Source organism: Pan paniscus, chromosome 18 (genome assembly GCF_029289425.2).
Source record: "Pan paniscus chromosome 18, NHGRI_mPanPan1-v2.0_pri, whole genome shotgun sequence".
Taxonomy (NCBI): domain Eukaryota; kingdom Metazoa; phylum Chordata; class Mammalia; order Primates; family Hominidae; genus Pan; species Pan paniscus.
The window spans coordinates 26397891-26422460 of NC_073267.2; the positions used below are offsets into that span (position 1 = coordinate 26397891).

Below are 24570 nucleotides of genomic sequence, written 5' to 3' on the forward strand. Positions count from 1 at the left end.
GCTACTGCCTAAGGGAAAGGAGCTCAGGAGGAGTCCAGTTTACTGCTCTGGTGAGGCAGCCAGAGGCTAGGAGGAGCTGAAAAGCCACACAAAAAGTCTAAAGCAAAAGTGCCCAAGGCCAGGCCACACAATGTCAGGGGCTCCCTCCACACCTGGGCTCTGACTCAGTGCTGTGACTGATGGCTGCTGGGGAGGTGCACAGCGTCTGAAGACAGGTTGTGCAGGCTCCCTTCCAAACTAGGTCAGCACGTTTGGACTTTGACAAGCTCATCCCCATAAAAACAGGTTGTAAATGATCATTAAGTTCTCAGTCCAACTTACAAGGACTCATTTAGCTCACAGATTATCTAAGAGACAGCCCTGGCAGGGGCCTATTGAGTTTTCTGAGCCACTCAGAAAAATAGTAAAAATAAAAACTAGTGGAAAAAGATCTAGGAGGTAACAGTGGTTCTTAACCAGAGCTACACATGACAGTCCTGGAGGCTCTGAAAATAATACAGGTGATGCCACTTATATGAAATGGCCAGAAAACGGGAATCTATAGAGGCAGAAAGTAGATGAGTGGTTGGCTTTGGGGGTGGGGGGAATGGGGATTAACTGTAAAGAAGTATGAAGGCTCTCATTTGGGGTGACAAAAATGTTCTACAATTGGGTTGTGGTGATGGTTACACAACTCTGTAAATTTACTACAAATCATCGAGTTCTACACTTAAAACGAGACATTTTTTGAAATATGTCAGACACAGAAAGATATATACCACACGTTCTCATTCATATGTGGGAGCCAAAAAAAAATAACGTCATAAAAGTAGAGAGTAGAATTGTGGTTATTAGAGGCTGGGAAGCATAGGGTGGAGGAGAGATAGGGAGAGGTTAATGGATAGGGATAAATAATTATAGCTAGATGGGAGGAATAAGTTCTAGTATTCTATAGCACTGTAGGGTGAATATGACTAACAATAACTTAGTGTGTATTTTCAAAAATCTAGAAGAGGATTTTGAATGTTCACAATACAGGCACAAACGTTCAAGGTGATGGATACGATAATTATGCTGATTTGATCATTACACATTGTAAACATATCAGAATATCACTCTATATCCCATAAATATGTACAAACATTGCAGCCAACTAAAGATAAAAGGGGAAAATGGGTAAATTTTATGATCTATAAAATATACCTCATAGGCTGGGCACAGTGGCTCATGCCTGTAATCCCGGCACTCTGGGAGGCCAAAGTGGGAGAATCACCTGAGTCCAGGAGTTCAAGACCAGCCTGGGCAAGACAGGGACACCTCCATCTATACAAAAAATAAAAAACTTAGCCAGGCATGGTGGTGCACATCTGTAGTCCCAGCTACTCAGAAGGTTGAAGTGGGAGGATTGTTTGAGCCCAGGAGGTCAAGACTTCAGTGAGCCATGATCGTGCCACTGCACTCCAGTCTGGGCATCAAAGCAAGATCTTGTCTCAAAAAAAAAAAAAAAAAAAAATTAAAACAATTAGCTGAGCATGGTGGTGAGCACTTGTAGTCCAGCTACTTAGGAAGCTTAGGTAGGAGGGTCATTTGAGCCTGGGAAGTGGAGACTGCAGTGAGCCAAGATCACACCACTGCACTCCAGCCTGGGCAACAGAGTGAGACCATGTCCCCCACAAAAACACAAATACACACACACCCCTCATAAGGTTGTCAAAAATAATAATACTGATGCCTGGACCCCTACCTGAAACAAATGAATTAGAACCTCTGGAGGTGGGGCTTGGCTTTTTTTTTTTTTTTTTTTTAGCTCCCCAGACAATTCCCATGCAAAGAGAACACTGAGAACTGCTGCAAGGAGAAGGTTCAGGTAGCAACAGCTGGCAGGTGGCAGAACGAGCAGCAGGACAGACTAGAAGGGTAGCAGCCATAATGCACTGCAGCACCATAGTCTCCAGGGTCCCTGTGTCCTAGGCCATAAACACATTTCAGAAGGAGCTGATGTGCATGATTCACAACTGGCTTTACTCTGCGGCCTTCACAGGCAGAGTAAACTCAGTTGTAAAAAACAGAGTGATACCCAATTCTAAGTTTCACTCCCAGCAAAGGATAAGAATGCAGGATACAGTCAGAACTAAGAGTTAGGGCTCTGGAGTCAAACAGACCAGACTTTGAAACCCAAGGCTAGACGTTCACATGTGCACCTTACTAAGAAACATTTCCTCCACTGTGAAATGGGAATAATTATAACCATAAAATAATAATAATGATACCACCACCATAGTGGTTGTTTAGGAACACCATCTCATGTACTTCATTTAACGTGTTTCGTGGCACCTAGTGAGGGTTCATGGAGTGTTAGCTGTTCTGAGAATTACAACAAATAATAACAACCTTCAGATAAATCCCAAGTCTTATCTAAGAATGACCTTTCCAAACTTATCAAGCTGTTCTAGCTTCTCTATGGAAGAAGTCACAGTCGAGCCTGGACCACACAAAAACAAAAAGCTAGTCAGAGTTAGAGCAGGAGTAGCGCAGGACGTTCAATTAAAACAAAGGGTTGGTTGTGACAACACCGTGTGGGATGGCACCAAAGAGAATCACAGGCAAACAATAAACAGAAACTCAGGGACAGAGTACGTGGAGAGTTAGTAAACCCTGCATCAGAAGCTAACATCTTAAGCTGCTGGGCTTCCCACCACTGCTAAGGAAGCTATAGAAACACCTGCACCAGCAGATCTCAGCTGAGCATGCATCCACAGAGAAGCAAAAGCAAGTCTCCAAGTATAAACCATCCATCCGAGGATGGACTTACTTCAAGAGCCTCAGATTTTAGATATTTGTTCATTCAGACGGTATTTACAGAGTTCCCACTAAATGTCAGGAACTGAGAAAGAAAAAAGGAGACAGAAATGATACAGTCCCCACCCTTGAGGAGCTCATGAGAAAAAAAAGTCTCATCCTTAATGAAAACACTTTGGGGGCACAGATAGAAGAGTGATGAACTGTGTGGCCAGGAAAGCAGGGAAACAGTCCAAGTGGACCTCAGATAAGTCAGGCATGGGGAGAAAAGGTTTGGGGAGGAGTGTGTACTTAGTAGGGTACAGAACAGGAGGTGGAGATGTGGCTGCAGAGAAAGGCTTTGCCTGCCATGGAACTTGGGGGCAACAGGGAGCCACTGATGGTTTTTCAGTAATGGAATGGCAACAGGTTTGAGTTTCAGAATGAAAAGCAGAATAGCAGGATGGAAGTAGGAACTCCTGGAGCCCTCTGTGGCTATCTAGACGAGAGACAAGAACACAGACCCAGAGCCCAAACAGTCATCCTGGCCAATGACACATAGCTATTTTTTCTTTTTCTTTTTCTTTTTTTTGGAGACAGAGTCTTGCTCTGTCACCACGCTGGAGTGCAGTGGCACAATCTTGACTCACTGCAACCTCCACCTCCCAGGTTCAAGAGATTCTTGTGCCTCAGCCTCCCGAGTAGCTGGGACTACAGGCGCACGCCACCATGACCGGCTAATTTTTGTATTTTTAGTAGAGATGGGGTTTCACCATGTTGGCCAGGATGGTCTCGATCTCCTGACCTCATGATCCGCCCACCTCGGCCTCCCAAAGTGTTGGGATTACAGGCGTGAGCCACCGCGCCTGGCCCAACACATAGCTATTTTAACAGAAAGAGTACAGCAGAATCTGACTATAAACTACCAACTTGAAAAAAGTACAAGAAAAATTCATAAATACAGTACTCCTGTTCAAGAAAGTAATCAAACATAGAAACTGGAATTGGTGGATCATAACATGTAATCAAAAAAGTTTCTGTTACCGTTTATTTATTTTTTAGAGACGGGGTCTGTCACCCAGACTGTGGAAAGCAATGGTGCGATCGTAACTTATTTTAGCCTCCAACTCCTGGGCTCAGCAATCCTCCTGTCTCAGCCTCCCAAGTAGCTGAGACTACAGGCATACACCACCACACTCATCTAATTTTTGTATTTTTTTGTACAGACAGGTTCTCGCTATGTTGTCCACACTGGTCTCAAACTCCTGGCCTCAAGTGATCCTCCTGCCTCAGTTAAAATCCTTTTTTTGGAGACGAGGTCTAAAATCTTAACGTGCTGGCATTGTAGGCATGAGCCACTGTGCCCAGCCAAAAGAGTTTCTTAACACCAAATTTCCAATACTAAAATTAAAAAAAAATTAATAGTAATATTTTGCATTTATACATTATTTTCTGTTATGAAAGCACTTTTACCTATATTATTTCATTATAACAGGTTGGTGCAAAAGTAATTGTGGCTTTTCACATTAAAAGTAATGGGCAGCCGGGCATGGTGGCTCATGCCTGTAATCCCAGCACTTTGGGAGGCCGAGGTGGGCGGATCACCTAAGGTCAGGTGTTCAAAACCAGCCTGAACATGGTGAAACCCCATTTCTACTAAAATACAAAAAAAAATTAGCTGGGCATGGTGGTAGGCACCTGTAATCTCAGCTACTCGGGAGGCTGAGGGAGGAGAATCACTTGAACCCAGGAGGCGAAGGTTGCAGTGAGCTGAGATTGCACCACTGCACTCCAGCATGGGCAACAGAGTGAGACTCTGTCTCAAAAAAAAAAAAAAAAAAAAAAAGTAACGGGCAAAAACATGTACCCATACAGGGCAATTTTTATTATCCCTGTTTCATGGGTGTGCAGGCAGACACCCATTAAGTGAATTATACAATGTGAACCAGTCTTTGAACCTTCAGAAAGAGTACCTTCAAGGCCATGGACCAAAGTTAAATTTCTCTTAAATTTGCAAGCTACGTTCTGACCCTAACTCCGCCACAAACTAACCATAGCATCTAAAAATACATCCCTTAACCTTTCTGCCCCTTACTTTATTTATATTTGCATCAACATTCTCACAGGACTTTTAAGAGACTACAACAAAATAGCAAAGGAGGGAACATTTTGAAACCTTCCAAACTGGGCTTTGCAAATGTAGGACTGTAACTCCAAAAATGACAAATGTTGCACGGTTTAAACAGGCATCTAGTGCTGAAAATCTGAATAATGGTGGCTCCTCTGGAATTCTACAATAAACACACGTCACAGATGTGGCCCAGAAAGTTCCATGCTTAGCGTGGTGCACAAAATGAAGAAAAAATAGTCACCTGGAAAGTCAGGGCGAGGCAGTTTTTGAGGGATGATGGTAGATTCTGGGTGGGAAACACCCTAAATCTCCACTTGCCCTTTTCTAAGGTCAAAGAAAAGAGTGCCTGATGGATGAAAGGACACTGTAAATACCTTAAAACAGAAATCTGATTGCTTTTTAATGAGGTGTTTTGTCAAAAAAGCTCTTCAGGATAAGTAAGCCTTAACTGAGTGGAGCTACACAGCCCATCAACAAATTCAACCACAGGCTGGTGTCATGCATACTTTGCACTAACTTTTCATTTGGTTAGTCACTGAACAAATATTTTCGGGTTCCCTTCCATGAGCCATCATGAGTAAGATAGGGCCCCTGCTCTGCCAGAGCTCAAGGACTATCAAGGAAAATAAGCCATTATACTCCAGTGCAAGGACGGTTCCAACAGGGAAGTGCAGGGTCCCTGGGAGTTGTCACTATCACCACAGCCCACATTTATTGAGCTCATATCACATGCTCAGCACTGTTCCAGGTGCTTTGCAAGAATTGAACTCTACGGGATAAGTATTATTACCCCCGTGTTACAGATGAAGAAACTGATGCACCCAGGGAACTTAAGCGATTGCCCAGGGTTTCCCACCTAGGCTCTGAATCTCGGCAATATTACTTCAGGGACCCTGTTCTTAACCAGCTAATACACACTTTACTTGTATTAACCCACCTAATCCTCAAGACAACCATGAGACTGATACCACTATTATAACCTGTATTAGTCTGTTCTCACATTGCTAATAAAGACATACCCACGTCTCTGTAATTTACAAAGGAAAGAGATTTAATTGACTCAGTTCCGCAGGGCTGGGGAGGTCTCAGGAAACTTACAATCATGGCGGAAGGGGAAGCAAACATGTCCTTCTTCAAATGGCATCAGCAAGGAGAAATGCCGAGCAAAAGGTGGGAAAGTCCCTTATAAAACCATGAGATCTCATGAGAACTCACTCAGTATTACTAGAACAGCATAAGGGTAACGGCCCCATAATTAAATTACCTCCCATCGGATCCCTTCCACGACACGTGGGGATTATGGGAACTACAATTCAAGATGAGATTTGAGTGGGGACACAGCCAAACCATGTCATACCCATTTTAGAGATTTAGAAACCTAGGCACAGAGAAGCACATTAAATTGTTGCGGGTTACAGACATGACAGGAGGGGCCTGAATGCAGACCTGGGATATCAGAAAGATATCCTGAAACTGGTGATGGCTTCTGAGACCTACTGGATGAGTTGGAAACCCAGAGGCTGGATAGTACAAGAGCACCCAGGTCAGGGAGAAGAGAGGGAAGAGAGAGCAGGGAGGAGCAGATGCAGGTGACATGGCTGGGGGAGAACCCCACCCCATTTAAGCTAAGGTACACGGGATCTGCTGAAGATTGTGAGCAAACTTATTTGCTGAATACATAAGTGACTAAATGAAAGTTTTCAGTATCTGGGCCTTGGACTGAGTAGGAGCCAGCGGCAATCCACCACCAGGGTGGGCAGGAGAGCTAAGGGCCAGCCCAATTCTAGGCCGTCAGGTGTGTGAACCAAACTGAAGGACTGCGGAAAACATGGAAAGGAACTCTGCCGGACTCTGGGCCTTCAAATGAGTACCAGGCAGCAAATGTAAAAAAAAAAAATCTTCGGAAAGGCTGTTACATGCATTTAAACAAAGGAAAACCAGGCTTGGACAATGAACGAACAAATAAAACTGCACTCACTTTACTTCTCTATAGACCAACTTTCTCTTCTTTTTTTTTTAAGAGAACAAGGGCTTTGCTATGTGGTCCAGGTTCACTTCAAACTCTTGGGCTCAAGCAATCCTCCCGCCTCAACCTCTCCAGTATCTGGGACTACAGGTGCAAGCCACCTACTTCTTCATAAGTACACCAGGGATTTCAGCACAATGGTTTTTAACTTCTAAGACTTAAAAAAAATTCCCAACATTTCAGTGAATTTTATTTTTTTGGCGGGGGAGGGAAATAAACATGTCTTCAGTCAACCATCTTAACTAAAATGTCTCCCATAACGTCTTAAATCCCTCTCTGCACTGAAGAATCTTCCTATCATCAATAATTTCAGGAACCTACCAGTGGAGTAACAGGTAAATTTGTTGTGCCATAACATGTTATTATGATAGTTGTATTCCTAAGAATTTACCAATGCTCATATTATAAAATCAATTGATCAAATGGCAGGAGGGAGAGTCTTCTGGGGATGGAGCATTCATAAAAAAAATTCTTCAGCATTACCAGGCAAATCTAGCATTTCATCATATCTGGACATTGCTCCAACAGGATATTGGTCTTTTGTTATCATCAGAAGCACTCTTAGTAATGAGAACATCTTATGCATGCACATCTTCTTTGCCACCCACAACTCGGAAAGCAGAACAGAAAAACACCCACTAAAGCATGTTCAGAAGGTGCCCTCCCTCTACCCCAAGCAAGGTGCTAGCTCCTTGTAGGTGGGTGAAGTGGCTAAGAGCAAATATGCAGGGAGTCAAAGCCCCGTTCACCACCTAAGAGCGGGGTAACTATGGGCAGATTACTTAACATCTCTGTCTCCATTTCCTTTCCCGTAAAAATGGAGATATTAAGAATATCTAATTTACAGAATTGGAAAGATTGAAAGAGATAATATAAGCAAAGTGCTGATTCCTAGAAAGCTCAAAAAATTCCTGGCATGGTGGCTCACACCTGTAATCCCAGTACTTTGGAAGGCCGAGGCAGGAGGATTGCTTGAGGCCAGGAGTTGGAGACAAGCCTGGGCAACACAGGGACAACCAAAAAAAAAAAAAAAATGGTTATTGTTCTTTGTCTAGAATATGGAGAAATCATGTCACACAAGTTACTCAATCTCCCTGTGCTTCTGGTTCCCACCTATAAAAGGGATAACACTACACTGACTTCACAGGGTCTGGTGGGTATTAAACAAGTCAATACACAACTTGGACTAGCGCAAGGCGCCCAGTACACATCCAGATGCATATTCTGTCATTAGCACTTGGACTGGTGCAAGGCGCCCAGTACACACCTAGACTCATATTCTCTATCATTAGCACTTGGACTGGTGCAAGGCGCCCAGTACACACCCAGACACATATTCTCTGTCATTAGTACATGGACTGGTGCAAGGTGCCCAGTACACACCCAGATGCACATTCTCTATCATTATCACCTGGACTGGTGCAAGGCGCCCAGTACACACCCAGACTCATATTCTCTATCATTAGCACTTGGACTGGTGCAAGGCGCCCAGTACACACCCGGACACATATTCTGTCATTAGCACTTGGACTGGTGCAAGGTGCCCAGTACACACCCAGATATATATTCTCTGTCATTAGCACTTGGACTAATGCAAGGCACCCAGTATACACCCAGATGCGCATTCTCTATCATTATCACAATTATTTCTTTGGCAGATCCCTCTGGCTGCAGTGTGGAATATGTGAGGGAAAGATATGCTGCCGGGTAGGGAAGCCATGGAGGAGAATCTGAAGAGTCCCAAAAACACGAGATCCAAGTGAGACGGAGGACAGCCCACACTAAATAGTGGGTAGGTAGAGCAGGGCACAGAGAGCCACTGCAAAGGAGAAAGGAAGAGGACTCGGTGACTTGGGGGTGGACAGGAAGTGAGGGGGAGGAGCTGAGGATGACCACCAGGTTTCTGCCTTGAGGGACTGGCTGGACAATGTGTGTTTTTCCTCACCAAAAGAGAAACCCTGGGAGGATATGAAGGTATAATGAGGTCAGCTCTGGAAATGCTGGGTGAAGGGACCTGTTGAACATTCAGGTGGAGATATCCAGTTCCCTTTTTTCTAGATGGTTCTGAAGCACAGAAAAGACATCTGGTCCAGAAACGAAGAGCCTGCTGTGAGGACCAGCAGCAAACATGGATCTGGGGGAGTTCATGCAGAAGCAGACCCTGCAGAGAAGACGGAGGCTGAGGATGGAGGCCCTGGGACACAGCGGAAGGAGAACCAGGGCAGGGGACAGGATAGGAGTCCCCAGGGAGGGCAGGGAAGGAGCCAGGAGCGAGGTGCGGGTGAAGCATGGATGAGGGACTGGCTGATGATGCAAACTGGGCCCCGGGCACAGGGACGTCAGGGACAGGAGAGTGGGAGGAGAGGGTCCTGGGAAGCCAAGACGCAGAGCGTGGATGACAGAGGAAGACGCAAAGCCCCAGAAGGAAGGGGAGGGCTGAGAAAAGCCTGACCATGAGAAGCAGCCAAGAAGAAACAGGCAGCAGATGGAGGGAGGTGAAAGGTGCATGGCACAGAGGGGAGGCTGGCAAGGCAGCGCCCAGGACAGCGGCACAGGTGGTGGGGCCTTGGACAGAGGGCAGGGTCCAGGCAGGTGGGTGGTGACGGCAACCATGACCATGGGTCAACCTGGGCTCAGACACTGGGGAAAGGTGGCCATGTCCAGCTTTCTCAGGAAATTAGGAGGCAGGTCATCCGAGGAGAGAGGGTGGGTGTCTGGGGTAGGGTGAAGTAGGTTTCAGAAAAATGAAAGTCTGGCAAAAGCACTCAGGAAAACGGGACAGAAAACTAAGCCAAGCGCTGGACGGCAGCGTTCATTCAGCCCAGCTGAGCTTGGAGGCCATGAAATGCTGGCAGCCCCACACTGCACGACTGCAGGGTCTTTCTGGGCCATGCCCCGAATCCCAGGTATGGAAGTGAAGGACCCAAAAAGAGGAATGAATCAGGCTGTTATTCTGCAGAACAGGTGAAAGAAAAAGGCCAGGTAGACAGAGCCTTGGAAGTCAGTCGCCCACATGCCTGACCCCGTCAGAGAAGAAAGGGGACCAAGCCAGGGCGGGAGGGACTGTGTGGGAAAGAGGAGGCTGAAAGGAGGAGAGACCGCGGGCAGAGGTGGACAACGGACCAAGGTGAAGACCTTTGAGGTGCTTCTTAAACCACAGTGGCGAATATCTTTCTGGACAAGAGTGCCAGTGCCCACCGCCATCACAGGACACAGCCCCATCCACACTCCCGGGACAGCAACATCTCATTGTCCCAAACTCTGCCAATTTCATGAGTGAAAAGTGGAGCCTGGAAGCTTTGCATGTCTTCAATGACTTCGAATTTTTTAAAATGGTCTCACAGATTTCCTGGTCATCGGTATTTCATCTGAGAAGTTTCTGTCTGTGATATCTGCTCATTAGAGCGGAGTTCTTAAAATTACTAGAGAGCATTATACATTCAGTATATTCACCTCTGTGGTGGTTGCTCTCAGTTTTTTCCAATTAGTCATCATTTTAAATTTAACTTTGATATAATAAAACAGACAGAAGTGTAGTTATTATGTGGTTAAATCTACAGGTGTTTTATTTATTTATTTATTTATTTATTTATTTATTTATTTTTTAGAGATGGGGTTTCACTCTGTCACCCAGGCTGGACTGCAGGGGCACAATCATGACTCACTGCAGCTCCGGCTCCTGGGCTCTAAGGATTCTTCTACCTCAGCCTCCTGAAATAGCTGGGACTACAGGGGTGTGCCACCTCACCCAGCTAATTTTTCCAAAATTCCTTTTACAGACACGGGCCTCACTCTGTTAATCAGGCTGGGCTCAAACTCCTGGCCTCAAATGACCCTCCTGCCTCGCCTCCCTAACGACTGGGATACAGGTGGGAGTCGCGTGTCCCACCTACAGGCTATCTTTTATTGTTCTTTCTCCACATTTTTATGCCAAAGCATGCAGTACTTTTCACAATAAGCTATATTTTCTTGTATTTATTTTGTGGTTTTATTTTTTACATGAAAGCTTTAACCCATCTGGAATGTATTTTGGCATAGAGCAGTGAAGTGAAGGCTAACCTGGCTATTTTCCCCAGTGCTGACCTGCTGTGTCACACTGTATGTCCTCACTGTCTCATGACGCCTCCCTAGCACACACCACCTTCTTAAACACAGCAGGGCTTGCTCCTGGTGGTATCAGGAGCCGTTTCTCACGTATAGGAACACAGCAGAGTGGCTGATTGGACCAAGGTCAGAGACACAGCGAGTAAACAGTACAGACAGGATCTCAAGCCCTCAGACTCAAGTCCAATACACTTTTTACTACAATGCAACTGCCCCAAAGCAGTTTTAGGTTGATTAAGCCCTTATCTAAAAGTTTTGAAAACTGAATTAACTAATCTCCAAGAAAGCCAATTCTTGAGGGAAAGTAATTTGATGATCATCAAATCCCATGACAGAATACATTTCTGCTTTGTGGGGGAAAGGCTCTCATCTAGAAAAAGCATGTATTTTGGACACAGGCAGAACAACACACACAGACGCACGAGGTGCACATCTGCAAATAACATTTCTCTAGAGAGCAGCTCCCAGCATGGGAACTGTAACTAAGCATTGCTTGGACAACTGGCAGGCTTTCTTGAGCTGCCGACCATGTGGACGGCTTTTCTTGAATCTTGGGGTTTTTGTCCATGCACTTGAGGATGTCTGCGAAGTCCATAAGATTATAGGCAAATCTGTGTGTGGATGATTTTTTCTGGCAACTGGGGGGTTATTAAAACCTCTACCTAAATCTACAGGCAGCAAGGTTTCCATTCCTAAAGACTGCCCTGAGATTCAGAGGCTACAATTCAGTCTACTGCCTTGTGACCTGCTAACCACCTCTTCTTTAGAAGTGACATTAGCATACTGCCACATACGCTCCATTAAAACTCCTCTTACCATTTCTCAACTTTCTCCTCCAATTTGTTCCTAAATCTAAAGTGCATTGCAATTGTTTTCTCCATATAGTTGGACTACTACAAATTCAGCATTCTGCATTTAAGATCACCTGCCAACCTCATGACACAAAACAGACACAGAATAAAGCTCAAATAGCAGACACACTAAAAGTTGTGTGGTTCGAAAATGAGGAGAAAGTTGCTTGCAAACTTCCATTGGGAACAATTCATATTACAACACTTGTATTTTAGCAGGATTTAAATAGTCCTTATCATGTTCCTGAAATGTCCAATAAAGGTAGAATCATATGCCCTTTACACAATATTCCTATAAACATTTATACAGCTACACACTATTTTGGAGTCTAACCAATTAAATAAGGGATGAAAAAGAAATCATTGAACTAAATAGCAAAAGCAGAAATAGAAGCACAACACTGATCATATCATGTACCTAAAATAACAAAAATGATCAGTTGCATAGTTAATAGGCACTATTCTCAATTTAAAAAACAAACAAACAAAAATACCTGGGAAGCATATAAAAGATTGTACACACAAAGTCATGTGCAATGCTCATCTTGTAGATATCAATTCTCAAAGTTTAGTTCACAGATTTATTAGGCCATAAAAACCTGGGTTTTATTTATTTTTGTACCTTTAGAGCCTAGTCCACAGCAGGGACCCAATAAACATCATTTGAATAAATGAGTCCCAACTCAATCAAAATCCTAAATAATTTTTTCTAGAAACTAGAGAAGATGAGATGCCAAAACTCGCCTTTATACAAAAGTAAGAGAGATCTGAAAAAAGAATATTTATTATTATTTTTTAATGAGACAGGGTCTCTGTCGCCCAGGCTGGAGTGCAGTGGCAGGACCACAGCTCACTGCAGCCTTGAACTCCTGGCCTCAAGCGATCCTCCGGCCTCAGCTTTCCAAAGTGCTGGGATTACAGGCGTGAGCCACAAACCCAGCCTGAAAAAGAGTATTTGTAAGAGACCAGCTCTACCCAATTTAAAACATATTACAGATCAACAGTTATTAAACCATACTGATGCAGGCTAGGTGCAGTGGCTCACGCCTGCAATCCCAGCACTTTGGGAGACCAAGGTAGGAGGATCACCTGAGGTCAGGAGTTCAAGACCAATCTGGCCAAAGCGAAATCCTGTCTCTACTAAAAATACAAAAATTAGCCGGGCATGGTGGTGGGCACCTATAATCCCAGCTATGGGGGAGGCTGAGGCAGGAGAATTGCTTAAACCTGGGAGACAGAGGTTGCAGTGAACCAAGATCGCACCACTGCACTCCAGCCTGGGTGACAGAGCGAGACTCCATCTAAAAAAAAAAAAAATGTTGATGCAAACATATACACACACCCAAAGCCATAAATCAATGGAATAGAATAGAAAGCCCAATAAAAGGTCAAAGAAAATATCACAATTATGTTTCTAAAAAGGAATCATTGTAAAACAATGAAAAAGTGAAGAATTACTGTTCCCTATGTAAATAACATCTACATCAACCCTAACCTGAAGCTCCTCACCTCTTCCCTTGCTCTTTTCTTCAGCCCAAACATGGTGTTCAATGTTCTTCCCAGTCACTGCCCAAGGCTGCTGTCTTAGCCCTGCCGTCATCACCTCTCTGAGCCTACTGCAGTAGCTTCCTATCTGGGTTCCCTTTCCCTTCCTCCCTGGTCCTGACTCCATCGGCTGCCAGCTGACTTCCCACAGCACCAACTTTCTCAACCTTCTGCCGAAAAGAGTTCCCCAAGTTCTACTACAGTAGCCCTCAAACCATCATTCCCCCCTAAAACTGGAACAGAAGCTTTTCTAACGATGGACTTCCACAGATGACGACAGAAGCCAATCAACATCGCCTGGCTCTCAAAAGTTGGTGCTCCAGGCCATGGATGGCCATGTATTTTAGTCCTGCTATGTTGGGGTTGTTTGAGGATTATTATGAACCCCAGCAAGTACAAAAATGCAAAAGCAATGGGAGTATTAAACTGGTTCTGGCTGGGCGCGATGGCTCACGCCTGTAATCCCAGCACTCTGGGAGGCCAAGGCAGGTGGATCACCTGAGGTCAGGAGTTTGAGACCAGCCTGACCAATATGGTAAAACTCCCTCTCTACTAAAAATACAAAAATTAGCCAGGTGTGGTGGTGGGCAACTGTAATCCCAGCTACTCGAGAGACTGAAGCAGGAGAATCGCTTGAACCCAGGAGACGGAGGTTGCAGTGAGCCGAGATTATGCCACTGCACTCCAGCCTGGGGAACAGAGCGAGACTCCGTCTCAAAAAAAAAAAAAAAAAAAAAAAAGGCTCTAACAGGAGATATACAAGTAAAATGGAAATTAGAGAAAATAATAAGTTACATTGTGAGAAATGATACTTGATATTCAATGTATAACAAAATTGTCTATTTGGGGCAAAGGTCTCCATCAGCTTATACAGGGCAAATAAAACAAGAGTATGCTAGTTTTAAAGCTTTTTTTTTTTTTTTTTTTCTGAGACAGGGTCTCACTCTGTTGCCCAGGCTGGATTGCAGTGGCAGGATCTCAGCTCATTGCAACCTCTGCTTCCCAGGTTCAAGCGATTCTCGTGCCTCAGCCTCCCAAGTAGCTGGGATTACAGGTGTGCACCACAATGCCTGGCTAATTTTGGCATTTTTAGTAGAAACAGGATTTCGCCGTGTTGGCCTGGCATCAAATCTGCCTGCCTCAGCCTCCCAAAGTGCTGGGATTATAGCCATGAGCCACCATGCCTGGCCTTAAAGCTTTTTAAAACTTGGAAGAACCAGCTGGGTGCGGTGGCTCACACCTGTAATCCCAGCACTTTGGGAGGCCGAGGAGGGCTGATTGCTTGAGGCCAGGAGTTCCAGATCAGCCTGGCCAACATGGTGAAACCCTGTCTCTACTAAAAATACAAAAATTAGCTGGGAGTGGTAATGCACACCTGTAATCCCAGCTACTCAGGAGGCTGAGGCAGGAGAATCGCCTGAACCTTGGAGCAGAGGTTGCAGTGAGCTGAGACTGTGCTATTGCACTCCACCCTGGGTGACAGAGCAAGAATCTATCTCAAAAAAAAAAAAGCTTTGAAGAACCAACTTACACCTTCTATTGGATGGAAATGCAACCAGGGGCTGTGAATTTAAATACTACAAATACTTAACAAATGGATCAGAAAATAGCATTCACTACCCAAGTGATTTGAAAATAGAAGAGCTGGAGAGAGTTGTTCCCCTGCTAAGAATCACATAATGGTTGCCTTTTTCCCAATTTACAAACAAAAAAAAATATTAAGTTAAAGGATAAACTCTTCAAGTGTTAGGTTTCCCCTAGGACTCTCTCTACCCTTGGAATTCTCTATCACCTGCCAGTTATTAAGATCACTCAAGGCCAGGCACAGTGGCTCACGTCTGTAATCCCACAACTTTGGGAGGCCAAGATGGGAGAGTTGTTTGAGGTCAGGAGTTGGAGACCAGCCTGGGCAACATAGCAAGACTCTGCCTCCATGAAAAAATTTGTTTAAAAATGATTGCTCACGTTACATGCCCAGCGGAGTCCTCACTGAACCCCCAGGCACATCTCAGAGACTCCCCTGCTTTGTGCCTGTGCCCACACTCCCTCCATCCAAGCACTCATTGTATCTGGTGAAGTAGAAACACTTCGGTGTATTTCCCCAAAGTACCGCTGGCCATGGTTTCAAATGGTCACTCCAGCCCAGGCATGTGAAAGTATCCAATGACCACGTGATATCCAAGCTGCTTGATTTATACATATTCACACTGACAGGTAACAGCTGATGGGTGCTTTTAATAATTTCTGTACATTTATTTAAGATTTATATTCATTTGAGCACCTGTTTACTTGGTCCGTGATTTCTACTTTAAACTCTTTAAGAAGTATAAATTTGGCCAAACCATGTGGAAGAACACTGAGTAACTACAGAAGAAATGCTAATGAAACATTAAAGGAGAGATCAAATTGACTACTAAACCAAAAGGTACCTCTGATAAGGAAGACGTCCAAAAAGAAGAGCTGTGGGAAAGGAGAGGAAGAGAGAAACATCTTAGGATAATCAAAAGGAAGTAGCCAATGCAAATAATCAATAAGCTGTAATTAACACAGAGGAAACACAGTCTCACAAGATGCATGGCTGAAATGAACTGAATATTGTTTGTTTTTGAGATGGAGTCTCACTCTGTTGCCCAGGCTGGAGTGCAGTGGTGCGATCTTGGCTCACTGCAACCTCGGCCTCCTGGGTCCAAGCCATTCTCCTGCCTCAGCCTCCTGAGTACCTGGGATTACAGGCGCCTGCCACCATGCCCAGCTAATTTTCATATTTTTAGTAGAGATGGGGTTTTACCATAATGGTCAGGCTGGTCTCAAACTCGTGACCTCAGGAGATCCACCCGCCTTGGCCTCCCAAAGTGCTGGGATTACAGGCGTGAGCCACCATACCCAGCCTGAATATTGTTTTTATATCAAACATGCCTATTATTTTATTTGCTATAAATAATAGGCTCTACCTATTTAAAAGACAATTTCTTATAGAAATCTTAGATTTTTTATAGAATCAGCTTTATCTTCTGAAACTTGTATTAAATCTGTACCTAGTCATGAATGTGCAAGGTTTCATCACTGTATCTGTTGAGGAACATATCTACGAACAAGAATGCTAACTTGTTTATATTAAAGTACATAAATACATCAAAGAATGGCATTAAGATTTCATTAACAGCACCTAAGATCTGCTAGAATAGATAAAACTGGTTACATTCAGATTATCTGCTTGTAGCTCTGTCTCCACATTCAAGTCCCCAGGGATCAATTATAATTTTAACCCCAGCCCCTATCATTTGACAGGTTTTCAAGAGACATTTGTTGAACTAAATTGGTAACTGAGCAATGAAACTGATAACTAAACGTTAATTCCATGACAAACAAATGACGCATACAGAGAAAACTCATATAAAGAAATACAAATGTAAGAACACATTCATTTTGACCTTAGTGGAAAAAATGTAAATAGATAACAAATTTTTTAAGGACAATATCTAATGCAACTAAGGTGATGGTGAAATGTGATATTCATCATGTCATGCATAATGACACACATTATTGCGCAACATCACTTTCTGCACTACAAACTAAATGACGGCATTATCATCTGAGGAGACAACCTGGCAATACTGTCATGATATCAATATTAATTTCCTATAAATCTAGTGAGTCTAACCTCTAGAGAATTCATCATGAAAAAGTAATTTAGAGGTGAGCAGCTATAATCATTAAAATGGTGACTGACCATGTCAAACAGAAGGCTGGGGAATTGTAGATACAATCCAGCTCAAGCCAGCTCAAGGCAGCAAAGCCAACTGGAAGACAAATTGACTCCAAGTGAAAAATAATGAGCACCTAATTAAGGTAACAGGAAGGATGGCCTCTGGGAAGCAAAGATGAAGTCAACAGATAATCAAGGTCAGTTCCAGACCAGCCTGGCCAACATGGTGAAACTCCGTCTCTACTAAAAATTAAAAACAAAAAAAATTAGCCGGACGTGGTGGTGTGCGCCTGTAGTCCCAGCTACTCAGGAGGCTGACACAGGAGAATCGCTTGAACCCGGGAGACAGAGGTTGCAGTGAGCCGAGATCATGCCACTGCACTCCAGACTGGGTGACAGAGAGGGACTCCATCTCAAAAAAAAAGAAAAAGAAAAAGATAATCAAAGAGGCAGAATTTCCAGTCTCCTCACCTGACTGAGATGATGGAGGAAAAAGAATGGGACTGACAGGTGACTAGGGAGGGTGTGAGGGCATTTAATGCCCTAGGGCAGGGGTCACATGCTTCTTATGAAGTGCCAGAGGATAAATACCATAGGCGTTGCAGGCCATATGGGTCACTGTTGCAACTATTCAACCCTGCCACTGTAGTGAGTGGCTGTGTTCCAGTAAACTTTTTCACAAAGCAAGTGGTGGGCTGGATTTACCCTGCAGGCCAAAGTCTGGTGACTCACGGACTAGAAGATAGAGGGAAATGAAGCCAATTTGAGGAAGAAGTTCATGGGTTCAATTTTATCAGGCCATGTCAGCAGAGATTTTTCAAGAGAGAGATGATAGCATCATTCTAGGGATGAAGAGACCCCAGGGCTGGAGGCATAAAACTGTCACCATGAGGTGATAGTTATGGGGCTGAGATCACCCAGGGGAATGGTCTGAGAAGAAAGGAGATCAAGGACATTTCTCTGTCGCAATATAACAGTGAATACCCAATGTTACTTCAGATCACTACGGCCCTGGAAAGGAATGAACATTACAATCTAACCTCCTTTAACTCCTACTTTTTAAAAAGAGGGCTCCTATTTTTGAAGTGGGGCTTTCAGTCCCTTTTCCAAGATAAATAAGTTTAAAGTTTCAAATTTACAGATGAAAATTTCCTAATGGCTAGAAAATAAGGCAACGCTAAAATAAAGTGCTTATCAACTTCTTTAGATTTTTATTATGAAATATTTTATGTGCAAAGAACATATAGCATGTATGTAAAGCATAATGAATAACAATAAAGCAAATGTACCCATCCATATCTCAAGAAAGTAGTTCATTACGAATGCCACTGACAAATTACTTACTTATTTAGAGACAGGGTCTCACTCCATCACCCAGGCTGGAGCATGGTGGCAGGATCACAGTTCACTGCAGCCTCGACCTCCCAGGCTCAAGCGATCCTCCCACCTGAGCCTCCCAAGTAGCTGGGGACTATATGCACATGCTACCATGCCTGGCTAAACTTTTTGCGTGTGTAGAGACAGGATCTTGCTATGTTGCTCAGGCTGGTCTCAAACTCCTGGTCTCAAGTGATCCTCCCACCTCAGCCTCCCAAAATGCTGAGATTACAAGCATGGGCCACTGCACCCGGCTCACTGACAACTTTTCATACCACAAGCATTAGTCTCTAAACTACAAATGAAAGCAGGCAGCCCACAGCCAGATAATGCTTTCAGATGTTTTCTTTGGCCAACAGTGGGTTTTTTTCTTTTTAGCTGCCAACATTTAAATATCAAGAAACTTCACATGAAAATCAGCATTCTGGAGTATCATCAAAAATGGAAGATGTAGCTTCACTACTCCCACATTCACCAGGGCAACAAGTGGCTAGAACTGAAGAGCAGCTCTCCCCTTTGAATGAACATGTATTCACCAGTTCACTGCAGTCCCCCCATTCCCTACTGTCCTATACCCGCCTCCCATTTCACTTATTTATTTTACCCAACCTAGCACTTCGGTTTGTGACCCCTGCTTATATGATTGTGGTTTCCAACCTTTGGGAATATGGGAAATATTATTTACAGTAAAAAAATTTAACAGACTCTCAATAGGTATATAACTAAAAGTAAGACAAGTCCACAATCCCTATCACCATTTTGTAATCCAAAAAGTTCTAAAAAACAAGTCTTTTTTTGTAACTTATTTGGCAATAAAAGTTGACCTGAACTGATATTAAACTATGCATAATCTTTATGCATATCCATTCAGTGGGAATATATGTATATATATTTTGCTATACTAATGTTTGATTATGGGATTTTGTCCCAGACCCCACTGGAAGTATTACATAACAACAACATATGTGTATTATTACTTTTAGAAAAATCTGAAAAATTCTGAACTCTAAAACTTATCTGGCCCAATGATTCCAGATAAGGGACTGTGGGCCTATTACACTTTTAATCCCTACCTTTAAGAAAATACAAACACAGCGAACAGATGAGAGTTTAACATTTTTACATGGATTTGTACTTCACTAGTTACTACAGCATCTACCTACACTTGAGAAACTGAAATAGAATGATAAAGGTGAAACATCCTGTGGTCTGACAAAAATGCATGGTGCACGTACTGACTGCAGCACCCTAGGCCATAATCAAACTTGGAAGGTTTTGCCTCGTCCACTCTGCTACAAAGGCAATTCCATAATAGCGTAACATGCCGCTTACACATATAAAAATGATGCTAAATGAACATATCCTTTTATGGTTCAAATTTACAGATGAAAATTTCCTACTGGTTCATCATTTTTATGGTTTTAGAGTTCATTTTTCCCCCCAGTAAAGAATGGATTTTCACTCAACTATAAATACTTCTGGATTTCTTAACATGTAAACTACATAATAAGGCCATAAAAGATGAGATTGAGAAGCTGCTGCAACGACAACAAGAGGACCTCTTTCCACCCTGCTCTATGGAGAGGCTGATGGAATCCACTCAGATTGAAGCAAAGCACACATTACCTATCCCTTCTCAGAAATACTGTTCAGAGTTCCCCTAGAAAAGGCAGAGTGGGCAGGCGTGGTGGCTCACGCCTGTAACCCCAGCACTTTGGGAGGCCAAGGTGGGTGGATCACCTGAGGTCAGGGGTTCAAGACCAGCCTGGCCAACATGGCAAAACTCCATCTCTACTAAAAAATACAAAACTTAGCCGGGCATGGTGGCTCATGCCTGTAAGCCCAGCTACTCGGGAGGCTGAGGAAGGAGAATCGCTTGAACCCAGGAGGTGGAGGTTGCAGTGAGTCGAGATTGTACCACTGCACTCCAGTCTGGGCGGCAGAGCGAGACTCCGTCAAAAAAAAAAAAAAAGGGTGGGGGGAAGGAAAGGCAGAGTGAAGATCAGTGGGAGGAAAAGGACACAGTGGAGTGGGTGAGGGATGCAGAATGTTACTGCTGGCAACGTAAGGATAAGGTTTGTGATCGTCAAATACAGGCAGGGCTGACTCAGGGAAGAGAGATGAGATTCATTCAATTCGGCAGCAGGGGACTGTTCTGGGATCAGTAGGTAGAGACACATTTTGACTCAGTGTGAGAATTCACATTGCTGGTAGTGGATCCAACTACCTAGTGAGTGGTCTATTCTACATACCTCCTAGGAGTGGAAGACTCCTAGAGGTCATTAGATCTCTGTGATCAGAATTTATAGCTGCTGCAGAATCAAAAACCTGGGTTTGGGTCCACGGCTCTGTCTCCTGCGAGCTTGATGACCTCTTTGATCTCTGGCTTCCTCATCATTAAATCAGAAATAAGTAACATCACCTCAGAGGGTTGCTATGAGAATGCAATGAAATAAATGTATGCAAAGCACCAAGCCCAGCAGCTTCATAAGCACAGAAGATGTTTAATAAACATTAATAAACACTAGTCCTTCCCTGGTGAAGAGGCAGCCCAGTTCCTATACTCAAAAGCACTTGGGAACCACAGGCAGAGGCCCTGGACCCAAGCCATGCCTCAGCCACTACTCAGTAGCTGTGCAAACTTAGAAAGTCAGGTTTCCTCCTCTTTTTTTTCTTTTTTTTTTGAGACAGGGTCTTGCTCTGTCACCCAGACTGGAGTGCAGTGGCATGATCTCAGCTCACTGCAGCCTCGACTTTCCAGGCTCAGTTGATCCTCCCACCTCAGCCTCCCAAGCAGCTGAGACAGGCAAACACCACCACTCCTGGCTAGTTTTCTGTATTTTTTGTAAAGACCAGGTTTCACCATGTTGCTCAGGCTGGTCTGAAATTCCTGGGTTCAAGTGATCCTCCTACCTCGGGCTCTCAAAGTGTCAGGATTACAGGCGTGAGCCACCCCACCCCACCCAGCCAGGTTTCCATCTTTGTCAGAGAGAAGTTATCATTGTCAGGAGACGAAATCCAAGCCAGGTGGTTTAGTACAGCACTTTGTAAACTAAATCACCATAGAAATGTTATAGACTGTTACTATCAGACCTTTTCAAGATTTTAGTAAAGAAAGGATGAGCTGTTTTTCAACAAATCCAAAGAACTGAAAACATCAGGGTAAGGTATAGGGGAATAAACGAAAAAGAGGGACTGTCAATTTCTGAGTCCTTCTAGACAAGCAGTTGGGTGATCCACAGAAATATTTTGTTTAGCTGCATATAGTGTCCCCGTAGTTTAATTTGGATTAAATGCCAGCTAGTTAAAATGCAGATTTCAGGAAAACTCCACAGGTGGTCCACACTGGGCCTACATTACCACAGCAGCCCCTTTGGTGGGACGCAGTCCTCCAGGTCCCCTGAGGCCTTCACATGGCCCAAAGCACTGATTCATTTCACTGGCCTCGCCCTCTAGGCATTTGGGTTTACAACCTTGGGTTCTCAAAAAACAACTATCTGTGAAAGCATTCAGACCTCCAAGGGAAACTTCAGTCAGGGAAGAAATCAATACCCAAGGAGACACTCCCTATCAGAGCCTCGGTACTATGCTCTCCTAGTTGTCTCTCAAATTTTTTTTCTCCTTGATACTTCTGTAACTTCAAGGTCTTCATCCCAGTGTACTCCTTCCTCTACTCAAGACATCATCTCCCCAAAAACACCATCGGTGATGATCTGCATCTAAGGGTTTTCAAGAAACAAAACATCTCTCTTTTTAGCAGGGCTACAAAAGACACACCATGACCTTTATTTCTTGCCTGATTACCACCCATTACCATCCACTCTCAGTCCATATGGTTTGGGTGCGCTGACTCCAGTCCATTTCTGGGGAAAGGCATGTGACCCAGAAGCATTCAGAGCCAATCCTGGGACTCGGGCCACAGTGACTGCGAGACGAGTATTCTTTCCCTCTGAGACTTGGAAGATGTGGAAGTCTCCCAGTGCCTACCTAAAGAGTGGAACGGCACGGTGGCTCATGCCTGTAATCCCAGCACTTTGGGAGGCCAAGGTGGGTAGATCATCTGAGGGCAGGAGTTTGAGACCAGCCTGGCCAACATGGCAAAACCCCATCTCTACTGAAAATACAAAAATCAGTCGGGCATGGTGGTACAGGCCTGTAGTCCCAGCTACTTGGGAGGCTGAGACGGGAGAATTGCTTGAACCTAGGAGGTGGAGGCTGCAGTGAGCCGCGCCACTACGCTCCAACCTGGGTGACAGAGCCAGACTCCGTCTCAAAAAAAAAAAAAGAGTGGAACCCCCAGAAGAAGCCAAATCTGCAGCCACACTACTTATTAGAGGCTCTTTTGGTCACTTATGAGCCAATCAATTCCCGTCTTTGCTATGAACTGGGTTTTCTTACAACCAAAAGAGACCTAATCAATACAAGAGATATTTGAAATAAGGGCTTGAAAAGGAAGGCAGAGAAAGGTGCTCAAATTTTCTCCTCTGGGAAGCTTTTGTTACCTCCCTCAATCCAATGACAGCTGGGTTTTGCTCTGTGCATTAGCCATCCCTCTTAAGCACTTATCTCATGTATATAATTATTTTTTGCCTGCCTACTTCTTCCACATATCTCCTGAGCTCCCTCAGGGCAGAAACCATGCCCGTATTCACCTTTGATTATTTAATACCTTGGATAAGAGGACACAGTGTAGGCTCAACAAGTGTCTGTTGAATGCATCAATCAACAAAAGGCAGGTGGACTAAAAGAACCATCCTACTTCTCTTCTTTGGGACACTCACACCATGAGACCACCTCATAAGCCTTGCCCCTGTGAGTTTCAGGCCGTCTTCTCAAATAGACTTACCCACCCATCGTAAACAAACTGCATCATGCGAACTCATTCCTTCCAGGCATTACTAATTCTCTACAAGTCCCTCCCCTGGAACCTTACAGTGAAAGTACTCAAAGGTCTCCCTTCTGAGGAGAATATCTCACTGCAAGACACCACCTAGAATTCCACAAATTGATAAACCAAAACACGATGGGCATGACATTCACATATATAACTTCCTTCTCTACCTAGATCGCAGGGGCGAAAACAAAAAACCCCTTTGCTTTGTAGCCTTCATCTTGACCTAAAAACACCCAGAATCCTGATTCTGGGGCCAACCAACCACCTACTTCCACGCAGTAACAATTCTAGGCACTCTCCAGCCTCCGTTTATCTTCCTTAGTCCTTTCTGATTACTTAAGCAGAAAACACACACACACACACACACATCTAGGAAATCAACAGCAAGGAAGCAACAGGTTTCCCAGTTAAAAACAGATGTTCTGACTTTGGGTGCATAATTGCCACACCCTTAATAGTTCTGTAATAGCTTCAGCTTCCACTGGCATCTAGCAATAAAGATTTTTAAAGACAGTCAAAGGTCAGGCCCAGAATTACAGCTCCAGCATGAATCACCATCTACTCTATCCACTTCATGTTTTCCCATACTTGGGCCCACACCACCAGGGCGATCTAGTAAGAACTCAAATACCGGAATTAACAATGTCTATTGCACCCTGGCCATGGGGTAGGAACCACAGCAGACCCTGGGAATCAAAGGAGACACAGCAAGGACTCTCAAGGTATTTAATCTGATGGAGAACACACACAAGAGGCAGTCACAGCACAGAAAAGCAAGTGCTACACAGGATTACAAGAACGCCCAGGAGAGGCATCCAATCTATGCTGTAGCATCATAGAAGGCCTTTCAGAGGCAGAGAGACCTTTCCCAGAAGGCTGAAGAATGAGCAAGAGGTGCCTGGAGAAAAGGTGTGCTGGGAGAGGCTTCCAGGAGTTCCAAGTAGATGCTAGCAGGTAAGAAAGCAAGACCTCCTGTGGAAACTGAAGGTAGGCAAGCATGGCCGGAATTTTAAAATGTGAAGGTGCCAGGCAAGGTGGCTCACGCTTGTAGTCCCAGAACTTTGGGAGGCCAAGGCAGGCAGATCAGTTGAGGCCAGGAGTTTGAGACCACCCTAGGCAACATGGCAAATCCCCACTCTACAAAAAATACAAAAATTAGCGGATGTGGTGGTGCCCACC

At 44.2% G+C, this 24570-nt stretch overlaps 1 protein-coding gene across 8 annotated transcripts in view; it reads right to left on the reverse strand.

Annotated features, from left to right (window-relative positions):
- Positions 1-24570, reverse strand: part of ARHGAP17 (Rho GTPase activating protein 17) — a 99973-nt gene that overhangs the window by 69643 nt on the left and 5760 nt on the right. The window lies entirely within an intron of this gene.